General features: G+C 35.5%; 1 pseudogene; it reads left to right on the top strand.

Moving 5' to 3' along the window:
* The first annotated feature begins 2,881 nt into the window (after positions 1 to 2,881).
* LOC143649349 (olfactory receptor 7A10-like) lies at positions 2,882 to 3,806 on the top strand (annotated as a pseudogene).
* Positions 3,807 to 6,835: the final 3,029 nt, after the last annotated feature.

The raw sequence follows: 6,835 nt of genomic DNA, 5'->3' as shown, positions 1-6,835 counted from the left end.
TTCTTTAAATCATTATAGACTCATGACTTCATTTTATTTTTTGGGTTGTGATACAATACTACTTTATATATTTTGTTGTGAGGTTTATTTCAATTGGGCAATGGAATATCTTTCAGAGGTCTTCATGTCTCTTGGATCTATCCCAATCATTTAATGCTTCATTTTAGTACCTACTTAATTTCTGGTGGTACAAGATGCTCCTGGAGCTTCCTGTATTTTTCTATTCCAGGTCTAGGGTCAGCCATTTCTCCAAGGAAACTTTTATTAAAGAATGGTGTTAAAATAAAGGTCTGGGCACTACATGTGTTCTTTGTTACTAGGACATCTAAGTGCTCTCCAAAGAAAGAGTAAGAAAATATTTGCATGTCTGCCAAGTTGTGCATATACACAGACCCGTAAATATCTCTAGATTTAGCATCCTACCTATATTAACCTACTTATGCTGATGTGTCTCACTCTAAACCATTGCCAGATAGAATCTTTACAGTCCTCCCCTTACCAATGATTAACCACCCACTCTGCAGTGGGAAACATACTCTCCTCATCTGACATCATCTACTTAATGGCTTGTTTCCTGTATACATGTTCAGATGAGATAGAATTGTCGGCCTACACTCTGGTAAGATAAGCTTTATCCACTAGAATACAGTACTTACACCCTTTCTGTCCCCTTTATTTTCCAGGCTCCATTCATATCCAGTATTACCACTTCAGCATCTTATTCCCTCATCCCCTCAGTAGGCATACTTCATATGTTTGTACTCAATTAGATTCTTTTATCACATTTTGCATTCCATCCTAGAATTACTATTATCATGACAATTAATCTTTTATTTCCATATACAAAGGGTTATCCTTTGTTTTCCAAATGTGATAGAGTCAGGTATTTATAATTATAGGATTATAGAGAATAGATTCCCTGCTCTAAAAACTGCTCTCTGATTCACCTATTCAACCTTCTTTCCCTCTCTCCAATCTCTTGAAGTCACTGTTCATTCTATTGTCTCTATTATTTGGACTAACCAAGAAAGTCATATAATTGAAATTATACTCATGCAGGATATTTAGACTGCTTTGTTTCAATGACCAGTAATCATGTCAGATGTATGCTTAAGTTCTGTGAATAGAGGGAACATTCATTTCTTTCACTGAGCAATATTCCATTGTATAGATATAGCTGAGTGTGTTTATCCATTGACCATAAAGGACATCTTCATTGTTTTCAGGTTTTGGAGATTATACATACTATATACATATATGTAGTATGCTATAAAACATTCATGTATAGGATTTTGTATGGATTTAAGTTATCAAATCAGCTGGATACTTAAGGGCACAATTTCTTGACTAAACGGTGAGACTAAGTTTAGTTTTGGTAAATCCTGCCAAACTGTCTTCTGTCTGCACCATTTTGAGTTTTCTCTAGGAGTGAATGAGAGTATGTACTGCTCCCCATTATCAATATGCCATGTTATTGTCACTGTTTAGCTCCTCAGGTATTCTAAGAGGTGTGTGATGGTGTATCACTGCAGTTTAATTTTGCAATTCACTAATTACAAATGATCTTGAGCCTATTTTCACATGCTTATTTGCCACCTGCATGTCTTATTCATTTCACTTGTTTTTCAGAATTTACCCGGTTTTTTAGTGGATGTTGTCTTTCTTTTGTTGGGTGTTAATGGTTCTTTGTACATATTAATGCAAGTCATTTATCAATATCTATCATAGAGCATAAGTTTTATATTTTAATGAAGTCCAATTAATAAACATCCTCTGTCATGGATCATGATTTGGTTACTATTTCTAAAAACTGATCACCAAAGCACAGGCCACAAGATTTTCTTGGGTGTTTTATTCTTGAAGTATTATAGTTTGCATTTTAATTTTGAGTACAGGATTCATTTTGAGTTCATTTTTGTGAAACGTATACAATGTTTGGCTACGTTCCTTTTTGTTTTGCATGTTCATATGCCATTGTCCCACAGCACTTATTGAAAGATCTTATTTTTTCCAAAAAAATTGCTTTTGTCATTCATAAAGGACAGCTTACTACTCTGTGTGGGTCTGTTTCTGAGTTCCCAAACATCTGCTTTCTGCATCTATTGAGTTCTCACACATTACTTCATGTGTCCGTTTCACCAATACAACATAGTTTAATCATAGTGTCTTAAAATTTAGACTTCAAATCCGAGAGTATTGCATAATCTGGTTGTAAATTCTCCAATTTTGTACTTCGTACTTCTTCAGTATTATCTAATTAGCTTCGGACTTTTGCCTTTCCTTATGAACTTTAAAATTATTTTGTCAAATATCAATAAACTAACTTCTTGACATTGGGAATGGGCTTGAGATGAAAGTATAAATCAGGTGTAGATGAAATGGTGTGTTAACAGTATTGATCTTTCTATCTATACAGATAGAAAAATTTTGTTTTTAAATTTTATTGTAATAATCTATATACAACTCAAACTTCTTAATCTATCCATTTCATCCTGCAATTTTGCAATATTAATGACAATAAAAATATTGTGCTGCCATCACCAATATCTATGGCCCAACTATTTCATCACAAAATGCAAAATAGCTGGTCAAATGATTTTTGAATGAAAAAAAGTCTAAGAGTATTTGAGGTGGAACATATTGCCTTGGGAAAAAAATTTAAATTGTGGACAAGGATGGCTTGTTAGCAAAAATATTAAGGAGAAGTAAGAACATTTGTTTACCCTGACATTTACAGATAAAGGACACTAAATATCTATATGATTAGTAAAAAATAATTATGTCAGTATATTTGCAACACAAACCACAGTATTTATGTTACTTTGCTGAGAGCTGCTTGTACCTAAATCTCCCTTGCTCTGGTCTCTGTTCCAGCAGTTTCATGAGTTACCTGGAATCAGAGAATGAAATGCATGTCTCAGAATTTATCCTCCTCGGACTCTCAGAAGACACAGAAGTGCAACCCCTCCTATTTGCTCTGTTCCTGATGATGTACCTGGTCGCTCTCATTGGGAACCTGCTCATCATCCTGGCCACCATCTCGGATGCCCACCTGCACATTTCTATGTACTTCTTCCTTGCTAACCTGTCTTTTGCAGACATCTGTTTCACCTCCATGGCTGTCCCAAAGATGCTGGTGAACATCCAGGCAGAGACAAAAACTACAAGTAATGGAAGCTGCCTCACCCTGATGTATTTTTCATGGTTTTTTGAGGATTAGATGACTTCCTCTTATCCCTGATTGCTTATGACTTTTATGTGGTCATCTGTCTACCACTGTACTACATGGGCATCATGAACTCAAGGCTGTCTGGTCTCTTGCTGGTGGTGTCATGGATGTTGAGTGTTCTGGATTCTCTTTTAGATGGCCTAATGCTTTTGTGATTGACTTTTTGTACAGAGTTGGAAATTCCCCACTTTTTGTGAATTTACTCAAGTAATCCAACTTGTATATTCTGACAACTTCCTCAATGAACTAGTGATGTATTTTGCAACTGGAATTCCCGGTGGTATTCCACTCAGTGGCATTCTTTTCCCTTACTTACGATTCCATGCTGTATTTTGAGAATTTCATCATGTGGAGGCAAGTTTAAAGCATTTTCTACTTGTGGGTCTCATCTTTCAGTGGTGTCCTTGTTTTATGGTACAGCCTTTGGAGTGTATCTTAGTTCTGCAGATACACAAAACACAGGGCAAGTACAATTGCTTTCATTATGTACACAGTGGTCACTCCCATGCTGAACCCCTTTATCTACAGTCTTAGAAACAAGGACATAAAGCATGCCTTAAAAATGATTTCATGCTGAGAAAGTCTCTATGTATGAGGATCCTTCACCTCAAGGTCTGAAATTTAGTCTACATAAACAGAGGTTAAATACTGTGAAATATTAATCAAATTACTGTTATCAGTGTATATAAAGTTAATATGCTTTATTACTAGAACTTTATCTCTACTTTTCATCCATCAAAAACCTGTCTACTCTGTATTTTCTTTACATCATTTGATATTTAGGAATGTATTTCTAAGATTCAGTATTGAGCCAGATTATTTTGGTTGAATATTCCATGGTAAATGTTTGATACAGGTCATTAGGTAGGTATAAAATTATTGTAATTACTGGAGGGGCTGAGGTGCATTGCCTCCCTGAAAGAAGAAATAAACTGCTGTTATGTTATATGCTTTTGGCTAAAAACATTTGTCATTTCAAATGCTCTGTACCTTTTACCAAGGTTGTGTTAATCAGTTATTGAATAGAGCACATACTGCAATTGAGTTCACAACATGAAGAAGTTTCAATAAGCCCTATCCATCTCCATCTGTGACTGTCTCTTGTATATTCCATAAAAGTTAGGTGAGTATACAAGAGACATTACAGCCCTGATTCTTCATTCATTGATGATTTTACTAATCACTGGATTACTTCACAGATGCAGTATTACTCTTTAAAAATTGTTTTTATAGACAGGGATATTTTCCAGTAACTTTTCCTTAGCACTTCCTACACTCATAGGCCTCCTTCACCAATTCTGAAGAGCAATTTGGGTCATTTTCCCACTGCCAACTGTGTTTTTAAACTATTAATGCAAGATATTAGATAATATTATCACGGGTTTTGTAGACCTCCTGTGTTCTCGGTGAGGTAGAATATCACTAATGCTTTCTTCATCACCTGTTCCCTGAGCCATCCCTCTGATTGGCAAATTACAGTAACATTTTGAAATGAGAGATTGCTCTGAGCTCATGTTCAGTTTGGGGAAAAAGATGTGGTCCTTAATTTTATTCACTTTATGTCTTTGGGAGAACTGTGAATTCACTGATATTGCAATGTAATAACCCAAAGATCAGACTCCGTTTTAATCATACCCACGTGAGAACTGTAATTTATGGAGAAAAGATATTTGCTTCATGCAGCTCTGCAAATCTCTAGGTTTTGATTGTGCCATAATCTGAGGACTAAAATTCTCAGCTTCTCATTTTTTGATGTCTCTCCAGGGCAAATAAAGTCTCACCTTACTTGCATTTATACTTTTCTTTAAGCAGAAATCTCTTTTTAAAAAATCTCTAAAAAATCCGTGAGGAAATTTAATAGCCATATTTTCTCAATATTTTGATGAAGGTAGAGATAGTTATATCTTTCAACTAGAAAAAGAAACTGAACAGAAAAAAAAACCTGGAAAACTGCCCAACCAGGAAATGTGATACTTCTGCTCTTATCATGAATATTTTATAATTGAGAAGACTCCACTAAAGTTTTAGATTGTCAAATGCAACATTTTCTGCAATTCAGGTAGTAAGAAACTCTTCCCATAAATATTGATTACATATGCACCTGTTAGTTCACCATCTTCTCCAACACAAGATCTGTGCTGGTCTGAATCTGTGGTGAACCCCAGAAAACCATGCTCTTTAATCTTCATTCAATATTGCTAAGTGGGAGCATTTTGATAGTTTCCATGAAAATGTGACCCACCCAATTGTGGGTGGTAACTTTTGATTAGATGATTTCCATGGTGATGTGTCTCCACCCACTGAAAGTGGAGTTACTTGCTGGAATCTTTTAAAAGAGGAAACATTTTGGAGAGAGTCTCTTTTGGTAGAGCCACAAGAAAGCCAGCAGACACTGCCATGTTTGCCATGTGTCCTTCCAGCTGAGAGAGAAATGTTGAACGTCATCGGCCTCCTTGAACCAAGGTATCTTTCCCAGAATGCCTTAAATTGGACATTTCTGTAGACTTGTTTTAATTGGAACATTTTCTCGGTCTTAGAACTGTAAACTAGGAACTCATTAAATTCCCCTTGTTAAAAGCCATTCTGTTTCTGATATATTGCATTCCAGCAGTGAGCAAACTAGAACAGGATCCAAAAGATGAGGGAAGGAGAAACAACTGTTAAGGTCCAGTCCACTTCATACATGTCACACCGTATCATGTACATGCCATGCTGGATGCCAAACTTACTTACACTTTAGTGTACTTTAGAAGGAAGGGTGACTAGTACCTCTTTCAAAATTTTAAATGCTTCCAGCTCTCTTTTCAATACACTCAGCTCATAGAGAGGTTGTGAAGAAAAGGTATTTTGTAGAGCATATTCTGACTGAGTAATGGAAACCTTACTATTCTGCCATGTATACCAATCCTTCACTTTACTTTTATTACCATTTCAGCAACTCTATTTTGTCCTGAGTTCAAAAAGTATTCCTGGGTTTGTTAGCAAAATTTTATTCTTCTCCAGAACCTTTAAACTAAGTGACAACAATTACAATTGAATCTGAACTGAGAGGATATATTTATTCTCGCAGAAAATTAAATTTTATTCTTGAAGAATCTATATATGAATACACAAAAATGAAAACATTGTGTGCTATTGGTGAAAGAAGTGTAGTGTTGGGTTTTGTTTGAAGAGAAATGTTAAAGAGTGATTACAATGTAGATATCTGCAAAATAAATTTTGAGGAATCATGGTGAGAGCTAAACACCATGATATAGACGGAAATGCCATTATTTTTCCAGCAGAAATGGGGCACTATTTTGCAGTCTTCAAACTTTCAATATTATGTTACATAGAAGGAGGAGAATATGATCTATCCAATATTATTCTGGTGGATAAATTCAATAATTATTTAGCAGGACCTTTCCATGCAAAATTTAAAGCATACTAAAGAGATGTATGCTTTCTATTGGAAGATTAATTGTCAAGAGTAGGGGAAGTCAGAATAAACACTCTCAGAAACAGGGGACAGGATTTAAATTCATACTCTGTAGAAAGCAGTAGCAGAGCCCTCACCACCAAGAATGCAACATAAAAATGTAGCCAGTGTCAAAGGGCATGCGTGTG

The sequence above is a fragment of the Tamandua tetradactyla genome, chromosome 11 (genome assembly GCF_023851605.1).
Source record: "Tamandua tetradactyla isolate mTamTet1 chromosome 11, mTamTet1.pri, whole genome shotgun sequence".
Taxonomy (NCBI): Eukaryota; Metazoa; Chordata; class Mammalia; order Pilosa; family Myrmecophagidae; genus Tamandua; species Tamandua tetradactyla.
This window is presented reverse-complemented; position numbering and strand designations above follow the sequence as displayed.